Here is a 17,994-nt window from a genome sequence, read left to right on the forward strand (position 1 = left end):
AATCACTCTTTCAAACTGCTTAATTTAATCTGTAAAACAAAATGCTACATAAAACTTCTAATCAAAATTGAATCATTTCTAAAAATAATTAAGAAAATTCACGGTTCGTGTCAGTTCACGACGTCATAACAAAGTCATTCATGTCGTCGATAAATTGCATGTTTTGAGTATAAGCATAATTACTATCAGATGATTACATACCTATATTCACTGGAAATATATTTTAATGTTGTAAATGTCAATTAAAACAATAAAATTTTGGATAAAATCTTAATACAGGATTATTGAGTAATTTTCTCTGTTGGTTATCTCGATCTTGAGTGACCTGTAAGGAAATGGTCATAGTAACACATTACTTGTTGTTGGTGGAGAATGTGCGTAATTACAATCTATATGTTACATTTTGTTACCAGCTGCTGGTAACGTGCTGTTAGTCTCTTGCCTTTGTGCGGTATGGGGTAATTTTCTATTGTGGTGACATTTGTATTTGGGCACAGAATAAGTGCTGCCGTATGACTGTGGATTTCTGACATAGTGTTTCAATTATCGCGATGTTACAGTCATTGTTCGTGTCTTTAATATAAATATTTTTTCATTGATCAGAAATATTTTTTTATCTAAACAACTTTCATTTTTAGCATATTTTAGATTCTCCACTTTAATGATTATATTACTGCACGCTTATCCTGGTCGTTATAACGATTAAATGTGTGTTTCATATTAACGTATCCTAGGAGTCGAATGTCTTAAAATTGTCATTTGTTTGATGAACTGTAGAATAGAGCTGTATGCGTTACAATTTTTTTAATTTGCTGTTTACAATATTATTTAATTTTGCATCAAACATTAAAATGACTGCATTATATGCGCGGAATTTCGTGTTGTAGTTTGGAATGTAAGGTATTTGCGATATGTACTGTTTGAATTTTACTATCAGTTTGGAATTTCGAGGCATAAAACTAAATACTGTTAATCATGTGTATTGTTAACATTGTAACTGAAACTTTGCCAGGGTCAGACTGAAGTGTCACTCCCTGAGCTGTTTTTTATTACAATTCTTTTTTTTAAAAAACCTGTCCTTAACACGGACAGTGTGCTATTTAGTCCTGAAGCAATATTGAAAGGACATCCAAATTGTAGTTTATATTCAAAGAGGCGAAAAGGAGAATAACTTCCGTGAGACTGACGGGCAAAAAATTTTAACTAACGAAATACAAACTTGTCTTTTCATTATTATTATCAGTGAAAAGCAACAAGAAAGGTGGAACATAAACAGTTGGTTCTCCAAAATGCGTATTAACAAATAACAAATTATAATACTTCAAAATATTCAAGACAGTTGTTCCCATCTCTTCCAGATTAAATGAGGGGCTAAAAGTGTAACTACGAAATTCACACACGGATTTCATTTTAATTTGGTGTTTTAAAGTGTAAATAATTACAAATTTTAAATATCTATAATTCTGGTCTGTATCGATCTATCACCTTTTTTGCAAAAACAGAATTGAAATTTATCAATTATTCTATGAAAAGAGCATCTTGTTAATAATTATTAATATACATACCATAATAAAACTTAAGAATTATATTTAACACACTTCTTGAACTGATGTGTGTGAGTGTATATATATATATATATATATATATAAAGATGAAGTGCAAAATAATGATTACTGCGATGTGTCTGTAGGAAAATAAGCTTTGTAGTAGATTTTTCATGCAATAAATGGAATATTAAGGCTACTAAGGTAGTAAACAGAAACTCAAATAATCTCTTTTCAAAATATGTATACTCAACTAAATTATAACTTTCCGCTGTTGTTTACGAAAAGAGCCGAACAGATGTGATATATTATTTGTCGAATTCTCAAACCAATCTGAAGAGAGTTCGACCAGGAATAAACGAAGCTCGGGCGAGCTGATATTATCGGAGATCCTAAATCAGTGTTTCCAAACGCATGTAAGAACCAGGAAGCTTAAGCAAAACTAAATCTTGTAAAAAAGAGAATGAAATTTATACGTTCAAGACCAACTTCCAAGTCTTTAAGTTGAAAAAAATAGTGAAAGAAAGGTAGATGAGGCACGTAGAACTAATTTCTGCAATGGATTTAGGTTACACTAATTAATCTTTCCCTTGGGTAATTTATAAAAGTATTCTGTGAGACTTGCCTAAAGCTCCCTCTCACGGGCTACTGGAAATTTATGGTTTAATTGTTTAATTCTTCGCCACCGACGCTCAGTAGATTGCGCTCAATCTCGCTCAGCTAATGGATTTCATCCACAATGAACGTACGAGGATTTGTGTCCCTACAGTGCGTCTCAAAAACATGTACCTGTCTGATAATCAGAAAGTACACACGATCAATATTCAGCCTGGGTTAAATTCTGAAACATACTCCACTGACTTATAGTCTATCTTAAAATATCATAGTGGCTTATCTAGTCAAAATAATGTTCTTATTGCTACCCGAAGATATATGCGAGAGTACGAGGTCTGAAAATTAAGTTACTGGAAGCTCTTGTGTGTATCGCATCGAGTAGCGAGTTAGCAATGCAACCGCCCTTCCGCACAACGATTCGTATTCTTACTTTGGTCGCCACAGGATCAAACCCAGTAGCGTGCCCGGTTTGTGTGCGGTTACAGCTTGAGATAAAAAATTGGGTATGCGGAAGGATATAAAGGGATATTTGGTGCAGGTTTTGTCGGAGAGCAAGGGTTTCCGAATGTCATGGAATATACGGGGACTGTGATGGTTGGAGCGGCATTTGCGCCAAGGAAGTGAAATCTCTGGGGTTGAGCAACTGAAGACCATACGGAAGTAACCTTGGAGATGTCCCCTTTTATTGTGCCTCGAGACACACTGCTGTACAACCAATTACTCTGATATGAAGGCAGCGCGATGATTCGGCTGTTGCATTTGTACTTGAAATTTGAAGACTGTTTGCTTGACTTGAAGAACCAGAATTTTTGAGGGCTCGCACCAACGCAATCCCGCTATAAATACCCCCGCAACGTAACTGTTCTTAAATTTTGAATTTAATTCGGCGATCCGATTCGTAACCCAAAATTCACCCCATGACGTCGGAAACGCGCCGAAAAGCCACATTCGAATTTCATATGTTCCAGTCGCAGTGAGGCAACGATTGTAGGGCAACCGTCATTCCACATCTGGAAGGGCTTCAGTTTTCGCCTCGTAAACAACTTTTAAGAGTGCGAAAGCTTTGTTAAAGTCACGTTCCCGTTACACGGAATGTTGGGAGGAGAGACGTTCAAGCGACTGAGTGTCGCTACTCTCTTCCAAATTAATACATTTAACAATGCCAAAATTAATAAAATCACTCAAATTTGGATGAAGTAAGGCGCACTTAATATCATCTAATCACACCTCTTTCGTTTATATAAGCCAGATTAATATGCCAAAGCCTGGTTTACCCCTCATCTCAAGGTTCAGAACGTTCGGGAATCGAACCTGGACTGACACAGCAATAAATAAGCAGCGACGTGTTACGACGTGCCTGTGTTTGCATCTTGTGTGTTGTTGAAGTAAATAAGACAGTATTAGCGAATCACTAGCAGAGTTATAGAAGCTTGTGTTTTCGTCCCTGCGTTAAATTGAGAGGTAGGTATCTGGAGCAAAGCTTAACATCAAGTTCTTTGCAAACATGGGAAAAATCTAGAGTGTAACTCTGCAGGTGTTAACAGAGGCTTCTCATGCTGATGCTATGACATGTCTAGTGTCTTTGAGTGGCATAAAAGGCTGAAAGAGGTTCGGGAAGACTTCTAGATAATATTTTTTTTATTGCAGGGGCATTGTTCAATTTCAGTTTGTTGAACAAGACCGAACACTGAACCAGGATTGTTATTTGGAAATTTCAGCGAGGTTACGTTAGGATGTCCGTCGGTGAAGTTCTGAACTTTGGCGTAATTCTTGGATCTTGCTTCTTGGCAATGCCTTCTTCATGACACGCTTGCTGTCCGGTAGCTTTTGGTTAAAAATCGATACTGTAATGGATCATCCACCATATTTACCAGAATATACTCCGTGTGATTTTTGGCTATTCCCACAACTGAAGACCGCTTTGAAGGGCTATAGATTTTCAGACACTGCCTACATTCAGGGTCATACAACGCCCCACCTGAAGAACATTCCAATAGAGGAGTTCCAAAAACATTTAGAGGAGCGGAATCACCATATTATTATGTGTATTGGTGCAGAAAGAGACTACTTCAAATGAGACAGAAACCATTATACTGTGTAAGTAATTACATGCAGTTTTTTCGGTCCATTCCGGGAATTTACGTAATTGTCACACCTCTTACACTGTTCACTTAGTCGTCCATTGCATTCTACTCTGAGTCGTTACAGTTCATATATTCACACCCCATTTTTTACATTTCGATATTTTTCTTAAATTTATGCCCAGTTTCACCACATGATCTCATTACCTTTGTCATTACCGTCTACGGTGAGTACGAAGATGCTACAACCCAGAAGACAGCCAAGTGTGTACACATTTATCTCTTCCATGGGTTCTATAGGCCACACTCATCTAATCCTCATTCATTTAATCACACTAAAATCTGCATGTTCCTACTATTACGTATTAACTAAACTAATAATTCCACGGAGCAGAATCCTTGTTTAGAAGCCACCTCGTTTAGATGAGCAAAAAATGTCCTGTCATCGCTCTATTCACAAGAGTCCGGCACTAGTTCTTACACAAAGTCTGATAAACTCAGTTCACGCTCCCATACACAATTTGTGTAAGAGTCATTTTAATATTACACTATCATGTACGGCAATGTTTTCCAAGTTGTCTATTCGCTTTACGTTTACTGACTAAGACGCTGTGAGCACTTACCTCTTGCATGCGTGCCACATTCTAACCATCCTTGATTTGATTAGCGTAACAATATTTAATGAAGAGTGACAATTATTAAGTTTCTAATGTGTTTTTTTTTTTCGAGTCCCATGTTACAGTCGCGCAGCCGTTATAACCTGAGAAATCTAAAAATGGTTTACACCAAGTGAACTTCTTAACGAAGAAAACAAATGAAGCATACTGTGCCAGTGGGCAGGTTGGCGGTGAAGTATATGCAGTTTTACGCACGGTCTGCTGTGTGAATTGCTGTGTGTAATTATCAGCAAATAGGTTTGTTAACGCTTTGATGTCGTATTCACCTTCCACTGATAATAAAATAGCCCCTAGTAGTTCCATCAGCAAAACAATTATTGCTTTTGACAGTAAACTACATGAAGAACAGATCAACAATGCAGCAACGCCTTGCGGTCATATAAATTATAGAACTTAAATAGTGCATGCAACCACAAACACAAGGATGGAAAGATATGCTCAGACTGTATTCTTTTTGTTTATATCTTACAGATCAATAGTTTTGTCCAGAGTCCTTGTCGTACTTTCTCGATAATTTCGCGTTTCTCGTCTGTCGGTTTCTGTTGATGTTTAATACTTCGTTTTCCAGCGTGTTCTTTTTTTACGTGTGTTGTTAATATGATCTCGTTTAACAATGTAAGTCTTCTTTCGATTTCTTTATTTGTTAAATATGTCTGATATTTTAGTTTTTTACGTTGCTGTTCAGAGGCCAAATGTGCTTGGTCAGTCAACGTTTTACGTCCATCTCCACCCTTGCAAATCTTCGTCTTAAAATCGATCATAAAGTCAGTTTTCGTAATAGTTTTCGTAATCGTAATATATCGAATGAGTAGTACTAGTAGTATTAGTACTATGAGTTTACTTTCTTGTACTTCAAATAGTTGATAACCTCTAAACATAAATCCGCGTGGATCTTTTTTGTGTTTGTTGACGGATTTGGTTCGAATCTCGCTTTAGGATACGTTTTAATTGACAGTAGTTTATCCTTCAATAACGTGACATTAAAACAAATTACTGTTGATTATAAAAAAGTCGTGATGAACGCCAGGACAAATCTACAGAGCTACACTTAATTAAAAGATTCGATGTGTATTAAAAGAGGTATAACAGTGAGAGAGGCGTTAAAGTCGTGACTGTTCTGCCTCCTGTAGGGGAGAAAATGAACTCAAGTTGCCGAGTAAACAAATGACGAGATTGGATTGCGCCTTTATTTGTATAAATAAATGTTTGTAGAACCTAAACCATTTGTGATATGTAAAATCTGAAAACAGATATGGAAAGCTCAAGAGTTAATACGCATTTCGTAAGCAGCATGTCCCAATTCATCTCTTACGGTTTTCGAGAGGCGGGCGCTTAACGCGGCAGATGCATTGAAAATTGTACACATTGGATCATTAAAATTACAATAACGGCATAAAGAATTATAATTACAATAAAATACCTTACATACTCTTAAAGGTCTTTATTTACTGATCATTTTACACATAGTTTACATAACCCTTACTGTTACCATTCCTGAGGAATGAACATTTAAAATGACTCGGAGCTGGATCTTACACATCTTCATATCTAACGTTGTTTGATGTAACTGTTTGGCGACGACGGGGAATCACGTATTTTTGTCTAGCACTAGTAAGCCTTTTTTCATAAAGTCTATAAACTGGGGACGGTAAAGTTTGCCAGTCCGCTTGTTTTATCTCTAAAATGTTTGGGCACGTTTAAGTGAAATTAATGTTGTGGTCACCACCATTAATATTTGCCAGGAAATTTTAGTTTTCAGTGTGTGTCTATGTTAAGACAGATAATAAATACTCTTACTTAATAGCAGGTTATTTATTGGGAGATAAAACCATAATCAAAATAAAGAATATGTTTGATAGAGTCAGTCTCTGACTTAAGTTGGTTGTTGAACCAACACTGACATTCAGTTATTCTGCACGCCTGTGAACGCTGTGTTAGTAGCAAGACGAATCCTGAAGTCAATATACTGCTATTGGTGTCACACACAGCAGCAGTGTCTCAGTCTCTTGAACGTGAAGTGCTTGTGAACCGCCGTAGCTGCAAACACCTCAAGCATTACTCAAGTTGTTTCACTTAACCACACCAACTCCTTCCCATCCTCATGGTGTTTGACCTGCAGACTAACAACTCCATTATTGATAGTACAAATCATAACGATCTTGTTAATTAAATCACATTCTTTGTTTAGTGATCAGAATTAATTTCGTAATCGACGGGTAAAGCATTACGATTCAGAACAATACAATCATCAAGATCTGTAACGCTTTAGCTTTCCTAACCCTTCTCTGTAGAAATTAAACTTGTGCAATAAAGACAAGAGCCAAACTCAGTCACGGCGACTAAGATCAAGCTCATGAGACAGACTGCAAAATATGCACGAACGAACTGCACAAGTAATCGGATCATAATAACCCACATTACAAGTATAAAATGTCAGTATTTCATAATGTGGGTAAGAACTAAAATACACTAAAGTTAAGAGCCTCATAAACGATGTGTTTAAATTATCAACAACTCTAAAATTACAAGAATAAATATCTATAACATGTTACCTGAAGGCCAAAGACAAAGCCACAACCACAGCTGAAGAGACACAAAATATAACCGCGTCGAAATGCTGTAAAACGAACCAAAAGACGAATTACTTTATTGCCACATAAACAAACCCCTGAGAAATATGTTTCGAAAATGTAAATTAAACTTTATTGGCTCATATCAGGTTAGGTTTATTGATTTTACGTTCGTTTGCAACTAAATGTTGCAACAAAATTGTCAAGTTTCTGCACTACCAAGTGGGGGAATCTCCATGTAAATCCTCCGCGATGACGTCATCGTCAGCCGTAGGGGAACACACTCTTCTCACGCCCACTGATTCCAAATTACTATAACGTCACTGTCGCCATTCGTAAAGGTCAGTTGGATTATCAGATTATTCAGAAATTTGAAAATCTTTAAGCGGCTGAATAAGTTCCCTAATTCGGTTATTTAGCAATGTTTTTAATTGAACCTTGAGACTTCGCGAATAAAAACATACGTCCTCGGTTTCTTGGCCAAAGAAACAAGAAAGAAAAAAAACTTTTAGTGTATCTTACGTCACTCTTGTAAACTATGAGTGTCTTAGAAACAAATTGCCTTTGCAAGTTTAGTTCCACTTTGGGTTCAGTTTATTATCATAAGTGAGACTTGCTTGAAGATGCTCCCCGTGCAGGCTAACTTGGGCTCCTTAGCAGCTTTTCAACACACCCCGTCCTCTGTCCTACTTGGTTGATGTCATTAATAAGTTACCAAGTTATAGACCTTTCTTAGTTCCTCCTCCTGTATTAAGTAATTTGCCAACTAATTATTAAACCACGAGTCTGTTGTTAGTATTACACACATCTCCTTCCGATATATGCAACAGGCTTTGCTGAAGGCTATGAAGATAATAGCGGGAATACATAATGGAGCAACTCGCTCGGAATACGTTCCTGTTATGGTTAACTCGTAGATCGTTAGGTCGAGACACTTTCACCTATTTAGTGGCAAAGTGACATAGGTAGCGGAGCACATCAGCTGCAAGTAAATGTAAAGTAAAGTAAAGTAAAGTTTGTCCCACTATACGCCATGTAGGCGTTTGGGGTGAGTGGAGGTATAGCTCCTCTCTTCCTTGACCTCTGCACTAGATGGGGGTGAGTGGTCAGCATCACGCCCCGGCCGGCTTTACCCCCGGGAAAGGACCCCGGTACCCATTGTAGAGGAGGCTGGGTGGGCCCCAGAGCCGGTCTGGACGCAGAGGCTAGAGGAAAAATCCTCTGCCCCCGTCGGGGATCGAACCCCGGTCGTCCAGCCCGTAGCTAGTCACTATACTGACTGAGCTATCCTGGCTCATACATCAGCTGCAAGTGGTCTGGTTAATTGCATTGTATCTAAAAGGCAATCTTCGTTTCCTTTTATATGCCCCAGTGTTGAGATAAAATTACCGTTGAACCATTCAAACTTGTGCGAGTAGTAATATAGTCCTACACAGAATTCCAGTACCTCGAGCAAACGTGTCAAACTTACCTTAAACAAGATAGGAAAATGAATTCCAATGATGACAGCAAAAATTAATTTTCCCTGATAACGTTAACCCTGTAACAGTTCATCAATTATAATTAAACTCAATAAAATATCACAAAGGATATATTCGAATTATAATCGCCTAGATTAATGTGGCTGAGGATAGAGGCCGGTGTTTAGGGTTCTTGTAAAGACGGTAATGAACTTTCAGTTTCCTTAAATACGAAGAATTTCGTTTACAACTGAACGTATTGCTAGCTCCTCAAGAACGACTTTGTTCCCTGAGCACAGTAGTTGTTACTGACTCTTGGGATTTCAAGAGGCTGACAACAATTACAATAAAAAATTACATGAAAACGGCCACTTTTAAGAGGAGAAGTCTGATATCAATATAATTGTATATTTTCAGAGAGTAAGGAAATTATTCCGTTGGAATTTCAACTAATAAAATTATCTATTTCTTATAATACTCTCTCAAAATAAATACGTTATGTGCGTTACATTTAGCACATAGTATTTCCACCTCAGGCTGTACTGATCTGTTATTTCAACTACCAACTCAGGGACTGCAAACTACAGTTGTCCAGCAATTGTAAGTACACGTATAAAGCCGTTGTCTTCTGGACAATCAGCTACGGAACAACAACCAGGAACAATACGGAAGAAAATTTGAACCAGAAAGATTTTATATTAAAAAAATATTTATTTATGCGTATGATTTCAATACAATTATTTCATATAGACCATTAGTTATGTTAATCTTACATTTCGTGTGGTTTACTTCAGTCCTGCCACACCATCTACAGCAGACCTATTCATCAGGTATCTTGATTTTATGACTACATAAATATATTAGGGGCTCTGCTTCTACTCGTTCACTCACAAAACCCACAGAGGATTCCCATCATTCCATACCTGTTTTTCAAACTTCCCATACTTCCCCACCATTCTCCATTTCTTTTAATTTCCTATATTTCTCTCCCTTCCGTTCCTTTTCCTCATTGTAGGCTTAAAATATGAAGGAAATTAACACAAAATAAAACCAACAAACGGTTAGTACGTTGATGTCTGTCGCCTGGGTTGTAGCGCCGTGCAGTATGGCAGGATTTTACCACCGTTTAAAAGGGGCTTACTGCACGGCGATCGTCCTGATAATGGAGGCATCAAGAGCATCGGTAGCGTTGGCAAACTTCTCCTATACTACATGGCGCGACAACCCATAATATAGTAAACTTTGTATTCACCGCCGTAAGAATCTCATATCCCGGTTAATACGTTATGACTTTTGGCATATTATATCGGCACTGGTCTTCAGATTCTATCAGAACACTTTTAAACTGAGCCTCTTCAGAACGCCTGATTAGCTCAAATGAATTATGTTTTTAATATAAAACATGTATATGATAAAACGTCTTCAAACTAACCATCAAACCTCGAGTCTGTCTATAGATAAGATTGAATCATATATATTCACACACATCTATATTACTGCGAGGATCCCCGACGAACTCTGAGGTCGCTGCACGCCGATGTTAGTTGATACAGAATTGAGTGCTACTTAGAGTAAGGCGCGGCTAGACAAGGCAAGGCGTAGCTAGGCAAAGAAAGGCGTTGCTAGGCAATGCAAGGGAAGGCGTGGCTAGGAAAGGCAAGGTAAGGCAAGGCAAGGCGTGCCTAGACAAGGCAAGGCGTGCCTAGGCAAGGCGTGCCTAGGCAAGGCAAGGCAAGGCAATGCAAGACAAGGAAATGCAAGACAAGGCAAAGCAAGGCGAGGCTAGGCAACGCAAGGAGAAGCTAGGCAAGGCAAGGTGTGGCTAGGCAATGCAAAGCGTGACTAGGCAAGGTAAGGCTTGGCTCGGCAAGTCAAGGCATGGCTAGGCAAGGCAAGGCGTGGCTAGGCAAGGCAAGGCGTGCCTAGGCAAGGCAAGGCAAGGCGAGGCAAGGCAAGGCAACGCAAAGCAAGGCTGAGCAGGGCAGGGCAGGGCATTGCTGGGTAAGGCTGGGCAAGACAGGGCAAGGCAGGGCAGGGCAAGGTAGGGCAGGGGAGGGCAGGGCAGGTCAGGATAGGGCAGTGCAGGGCAGCGCAGTGCATGGCAGGGCAAGGCAGAATAAAGCTGGGCAAGGCAAGGCAGGGCAGGGCAGGGCAAGGCAGGGCAAGGCAAGGCAGGGTAAGGCAGGGCTGGGCAGGGCAGAAAAGGGCAGGGCAGGGAAGGGCAGTGTAGGGAAGGGCAGGGCAGCGCAGGGAAGGGCAGTGCAGCGTACTGCAGGGAAGGGCAGGGCAGGATAGGGCAGTGCAGGGCTGGGCAAGGCAGGGTAAGGCAGGGCAAGGCAAGGCAGGCCAGGGAAGGGCAGGGCATGGCATAAAAGGGCAGAGCAGGGCACGGCAGGTCCGAGCAGGGCAGGGCAACGCTGGGCAGGGCAAGGCAGGGCAGGCTAAGGCAGGGCAGTGAGGGCAGGGAAGGGCAGGGCAGTGTAGGGAAGGGCAGCGCAGGGCAGTGCAGAGCAGGTCAGGGCAATGCAAAGCAAGGCAAGGCAGGGCAAAGTAGGGCAATGCAAGGCAAGGTAAGGCAGTGCAATGCAAAGCAAGGTAGAGCAGGGGATGGCAGGACGGGGCAAGGCAGGGCAGGAAGGGGCAGGGCGGGTCAGAGCAGGGCAGGGCGGGGCAGGGTGGTTCAGGCGGGGCAGGACAATGAATGGCAGGGCATAGCATTTCATGTAGAACAGGGCAGGGCAGGGCATGGTAAGGCAAGCCAAGGCAATTCAAGGCAAGGCAAGACAACGCAAAGCATGGCAGGGCAGTACAGGTCAGGGCGTTCAGGGCGTTGCAGGGCAGGGGAGGGCGGTACAGGCGGGTCAGGTCAAGGCGAGACAATGTAAGGCAAGGCAAGGCTAGGCAAGGCAAGGCAGGGAAAGGCAGTCAAAGAAGGGCAATGCAATGTAAGGCAAGGCAGGGCAGGGCACAGCAGTGCAGGGCAAGGCAGGGCAAGAAAGGGCAAGGCAGGGCAAGGCAGGGCAGGGCAGGGCAAGGCAGGGCAAGGCAGGGCAAGGCAGGGCAGGGCAGGGCAAGGCAGGGCAAGGCAAGGCAAGGCAGGGCAAGGCAAGAAAAGGCAAGGCAAGTCAAGGCAGAGCATGGGATGTCAAGGCAGTGCAGGGCAGCGAAGGGCAGAGAAGGGTAGGGAAGGGCAGAGCAGCGCTGGGCAGGGCAGAGCAGGGCTGGGCAGGGGAAGACGGCAGGGAAGGGCATGGCAGGGCGGGTCACGGCAGGGCAGTTGTGGGCAGTGCAGGCCAGGGAAGAACAATGCAAAGCAAGGCAAGGCAAGGTAAGGCAAGGCAGTGCAAGGCAAGGCAAGACAAGGCAAGTCAAGGCAGATCAGGGGAGGGCAGGGTGGGTCAGGGCGGAGCAGGGCAGGGCGTTCAGGGCGTTGCAGAACAGGGCTGAGCGGTACAGGCGGGGCAGGTCAAGTCGAAAGAAGGTAAGGCATGGCAAAGCAAATCTAGGCAAGGCAAGGAAAGAAATGGCTAAACAAGGCATGGCAAGGCAAGGGAAGGCAGGGCAGTAAGGGCACGGCAGGGCAATGCAAGTCAACGTAAGGCAAGGCAAGGCAAGGCAAGGCAATGCAGGGCAGGGCAGGGCAAGGTAGGGCAAGGCAGGGCAAAGCAAGGCAATTCAAAACAAGGCAACGCAGGGCAAGGCAAGGCAGGCAGTAGAGGGGAGAGGAGGGCGGGGCAGGGAAATGCAAGACAAATAGAGGCAAGGCAAGGCAAGGCAGGGCAGAGGAAGAGCAGAGCGGGGCAGGGCAGGGCTGGACGAAGCTGGGCGCTTCAGGGCGGGGAAGAGCAGTGCAGGGCGGGGCAGGGTGGGTGAGGCGGGGCAGGGCAAGCACTGAAGGCATAGCCCTGCCCCGCCCTATTCTACATGAGAACATGGCGGGGCAGGGCAAGGCAAGGCAAGAGAAATCAAGTCAGGACAGGGGAGTTCTGGGTGGGGCTGGGCATGGAGGTGAAGGGACAAGTCAAAGCAAGACAAGGTAAGACAAGGCGTGGCTAGGCAAGGCAAGGCAATTAAAGACAAAGCGGGGCAAGGCAGGGCATGCGAGGCAAGTCAGAGCAAGGCAGGACAGGGCAGGGCAAAACAAGGCAAGGCAAGGCAGGCCAAGGCAAGGCAAGGCAAGGCAGAGCATGGGATGGCAGTGCGGAGTAAGGCGGGACATGTCAGGGAAAGGAAGGGAATGGCAAGGCAAGGCAGAGCAGGGGAGGGCACGTTGGGGCAGGGCTGGGCGGGTCAGGCGGGGTAGGAAATATGCAAGGCAGGGCATATCAAGTCATAAAGAACAGAGCAGGTCGGGGCAGGCAAGGCAAGACAAGGCAACCCAAGGCAAGGCAGGGCAGTGGAGACCAGGGCGGGGCAGGGCAGGACGTTTCAGGGCGGGGCAGGGGATGTAGGGTAAGGCAAGTAAAGGCAATGCAAGGCTACGCAAGGCAAGATAAGGCAAGGCAAGGCCAGGCAAGGCAAGGCCAGACAAGGCAAGAAAAGGCAAGGCATTGAAAAACAAGGCAAGGCAAGGCGAGGCGTGGCAAGGCAAGACAAAGCAAGGCGTGGCTAGGAAAGCCTAGGAAAGGCAAGGCGTAGCTAGGCAAGGCAAATCGAGGAGTGGCTAGGCAAGGCAAGGCGAGGCTAGGCAAGGCAAGGCGACGCTAGGCACGTCAAAGCGTGTCTAGGTAAGGCAAGGCAAGGCAAGGCAAGGCAAGACAAGGTAGGGCAAGGCAGGGCATGGCAAGGCGTGGCTAGCCAAGGCAAGGCGTGGCTATTCAAAGAAAGGCTTGGTTAGGCAAGGCGTGGCTATTCAAAGAAAGGCTTGGTTAGGCAAGGCGTGGCTAGGAAAGGCGAGGCAAGGCGTGTCTAAGCAAGGCAAGTTGGGGCTAGGCAAGGCAATGCAAGGCGTGGCTAGGCAAGGCTTGGCTAGACAAGTCAAGGCAAGGCAAGTCAGGGCCAAGCAGGTCAATGCAGGAAAGGCAAGGCAAGGAATGGCAAGGCAAAACAAGGCAAGGCAAGGCAGGGCAAGGCAGGGCAGGGCAGGGAAGGGCAGGACAGGGCACGGAAGGGCATGGCAGGGCAGAGAAAGACAAGTCACAGAAAGGCAGGGCAAGGCAAGGCAAGGCAAGGCGTGGCTGGGCTAATCGTGGCTAGGTAAGGTAAGGCGTGGCTAGGTAAGGCAAGGCGTGGCTAGGCAAGGCAAGGCGAGGCAAAGCAAGGCAGTGCAATGCAGGGCAAGGTAGAGCAAGGCAAGGCACGACAAGGCAAGGCAGGGCAGGGCACGTCAGTGGAGGGCAGGGTAGGGCAGGGCAGGACAGAGCAGGGCAGGGCAGAGCAAAGCAATTCAAGGCAAGGCAAGGCAAGGCAAGATAAGGCAATGCGTGGCTAGGCAAGCAACTCAAGGCGTGGCTAGTCAAAGCAAGGCGTGGCTAGGCCAGGCAAGGCGTGGCTAGGCAAAACAAGGCGTGGTTAGGCAAGGCAAGGCTTGGCTCAGCAAGGCAAGGCGTGGCTAGGCAAAGCAAGTATTGGCTAAGTAAGTTAAGGCTTGGCTAGGCAAGTCAAGGTGTGGCTAGGCAAGGCAAGGCGTGGCTAGGCAAGGCAAGACAAAGAGCGGCAAAGCAAGGCAAGGCAAGGTAGGGCAAGGAAGGGCAATACAAGGAGAGGCAATGGCCTTGAATTGACTTGACTTGCCTTGTGTTGCCCTGCCCTGTTCACGATGACATGCAATGCACTGCCGTGTAATGCCATGCCCCGCCTGAAACAAACTCATCGCACTTTCCTGTTCTGCCTCGCCCTGCCCCGCTCTGAACCGCCCTGCCCTGCCTTGTCCCGCCCTGCCCTCCCCTGATCTGGCTTGCCATGCCTTGCCCTTTCTTGCCTTGCCTTGAATTGCCCTTCTTTGACCTGCCTTGCCTTGCCTTGCCTTGCATTTCCTTCCCTTGCCTTGCCATGCCCTGCCTTGTTTTGCCTTGACAAGCCACTACTTCCCTTACTTTGCCTAGTCACGCCTTGCCTTGAGAAGCCACGCCTTGCCTTGCCTAGCCACACCTGGCCTTGCGTAGCCACACTTTGTCTAGCCACGACTTGCCATGCCTAGTTTCGCCTTGCCTTGCATAGTTACGCCCTGCCACGCCTTGCCTTGCCTTCTCTTTTCTTGCATTACCATGCCCTGACTTGCCTTGATTTGTCTTGCCTTGTCATGCCTTGCCTTGCCTTGCCTTGCCTTGACTTTCGTTGCCCTGCCTTGCCTTGCCTTGCCTTGAATAGCCACGCCTTTCCTTGCCGAGACAAGCCTTACCTTGACTAGCCACGCCTTGCTTTGCCTAGCCACGTCTTGCCTTGACCTGCCTTGATTTGCCTTGCCTTTCCTGGGCTTGCCTTGCCTTGGTTTGCTTTGCATTGCCATGCACTGCCGAGCCATGCCCTGCACTGCCCTCCATTGCCCTGACCTGCCCTGATCTGCCCTGCCCTGCCTTGCCCTGTCCTACCCTGCTGTACCCTGCCTGCCTGCCCTTAACTTCCCTACACTGCCCTGTCCTTCCCTGCCCTGCCGTGACTTTCTTTGCCTTACCTTGCCTTGCCATGCATTGCCTTGCCTTGCATTGCCCTTCCCTGCCCTGTTCTGCCCTGATTTGGTCTGCCCTGCCCTGCCCTACCCTGACCTGCTCTACCCTACTCTGTGCTACCCAGCCTTGCCTTGCCTTTCCTAGCCACGCCTTGCCTTGCTTTGCGTTTCCTAGCATTGCATTGCCTTGCCTAACCTTGCCTAGCCTTGCCTTGCCTTACCTTGTCTCGCCTTGAACTGACCCGCCTGTCCCGACCTGCCCCACCCTGCCCCGCACTTCACCGAACTGCACCGCCCTGCCCCGCCCTGCCCCGCCCTGCCTTCCACTACACTGTCTTGCCTTGCCTTGCCTCAACTTGCCTTGCCTTGCCTTAAATAGCCTTGCCTTGCCTTACCATGTCTCCCCTTGACCTGCCCAGACTGTACCGCCCTGTCATCCAACGCCCTGAACGCCCTGCTCTGCCCTGTCCCGCTCTACCCTCCCCTGCCCTGCCTTGCCTTGCCTTGCCTTGCCTTGCCTTGCCTTGCCTTGCCTTGCCAAGCCCTGCCCTAACCTGTTCAACATGACCTGCTATGTCCTGCCGTGTATTGCCATGCCCCGCCTGAACCTCCCTCCCCGCCCTGCACTGCTCTTACTCGCTCTGACCCGCCTGCCTCGCCCTGCCCTGCCTTGTCCCGCCCTGCCCCCCCTTAGACGCCTTGCCTTGCCTTGCCCTGTTTTGCCTTTCCTTGCTTTGCCTTACCCTGCCTTGCTTTGTCTTGCCTTCCCTTGCCTAGACACGCCTTGCCTTGAATTGCCAAGCCACGCCTTGCCTTGCATAGCCACGCCTTGCCTTGCCTAGGCACGCCTTGCCTTGCCTAGCCACGCCTTGCCTTGCCTAGCCACGCCTTGCGTTGTTCAGCCACGCCTTGCCTTTCCTAGAAACGCCTTGCCTTGTCTAGCCTTGCTTAGCCACGCCTTGCTTTGCCTTGCCTTGCCTTGCCTAACCACGCCTTACCTTGTCCTGCTTTGCCTTGCCCTGACTTGCCCTGCCTTACCTTAATTTGCCTTGGCTTGCCTTGGCTTGCCTTGGCTTGCCTTGGCTTGCCTTGTCTGGCCTTGCCTTTCCTTTCCTGGCCTTGCCTTGCCTTGCCTTATCTTGCCTAGCCTAGCCTTGCCTTGCCTAAGTAAAGGCATACCATGCTTTGACTTGCCTTGCCTTGCCTTGCCTTCCCCTGCCTTGCCTTCCTTGCCTTGACTAGCCACGCCTTGCCTTGCCTTGCCTAGACTTTAATGATCCGTCTTGCCTTGCCTTGTTTTGCCTTGCCTTCTTTTCCCTTGCCTTGCCTTGCCTTGCTTTGCGTTGCCTTGCCTTCCCTTACCTTTCATTGCCTTGCTTTGCCTTAAATTTCCTGGCCTTGCCTTGCCTTGCTTTACCATGCCTTGCCTAGATTAGTCTTCCCTTGCCTTAAATTGCCTTGCCATGCCTTGCCATGCCTTAAGTTGCCTTGCCTTGCCTTGCCTTGCCCTGCCTGCTTTGACTTGCCTTGCCTACCCACGCCTTGACTTGCCTAGGCCCGCCTTGCCTTGCATAGCCAAGTCTTGCCTTGCCAAGTCTCGCCTTGCCGTACCAAGCCTTGCCTTGCCTTTCATTGTCCTTCCTTTGCCTGCCTTGCCTTGCCTTGCCTAGCCCTTCTTTCCCAGCCCTGCTCTGCCCTCCCCTGCCCTGCCCTGCCTTACGATGCTTTCCCTTGCCTTCCCTTGCCTTGCCTAGCCACGCTTTGCCTTGCCTTGCCTAGCCACGCCTTGCCTTGCCTTCCCTAGCCACGCCTTGCCTTGCCTAGACACACCTTGCCTTGCCTAGCCACGCTTTGCTTTGCCTAGATACGCCTTGCCTTGCCTAGCCACGCCTTGCCTTGCCTAAATTGCTTTGACTTGCCTTGCCTTGCCTTGCTTTACCTTGCATTGCCTAGCCTTGCCTAGCCACGCTTTGCCTTGCCTTGCCTTGCCTAGCCACGCCTTGCATTGCCTAGCGACGCCTTGCCTTACCTAGCCACGCTTTGCCTTGCCTAGATACGCCTTGCCTTGCCTAGCCACGCCTTGCCTTGCCTAAATTGCTTTGACTTGCCTTGCCTTGCCTTGCCCTGCCTTGCCCTGCCTTGCCTTGCCTAGCCTTGCCTTGCCTTGACTAGACACGCCTTGCTTTGACTTGCCTTGCCTAGCAACGCCTTGCCCTGCCTAGCCACGCTTAGCCTTGCCTAGCCACGCCTTGCCTTGCCTTGCCTTGCCTTGCCACGCCTAGCCTTGAATTTCCTAGCCACGCATTACCTTGCAATGCATAGTCACGCCTTGCCTTGACTTTAATGCCCTGCCTTGCCCTGCCTTTCCTTGCCTTGCTTTGCCCTGCCTTGCCCTGCCTTGATTTGCCTTGTTTTGCCTTGCCTAGCCTTGCCTTGCCTT

The sequence above is a fragment of the Zootermopsis nevadensis genome, unplaced genomic scaffold (genome assembly GCF_977971745.1).
Source record: "Zootermopsis nevadensis isolate Lab colony 2312 unplaced genomic scaffold, Znev_1.0 Znev_ptg000012l, whole genome shotgun sequence".
Lineage (NCBI taxonomy): Eukaryota > Metazoa > Arthropoda > Insecta > Blattodea > Termopsidae > Zootermopsis > Zootermopsis nevadensis.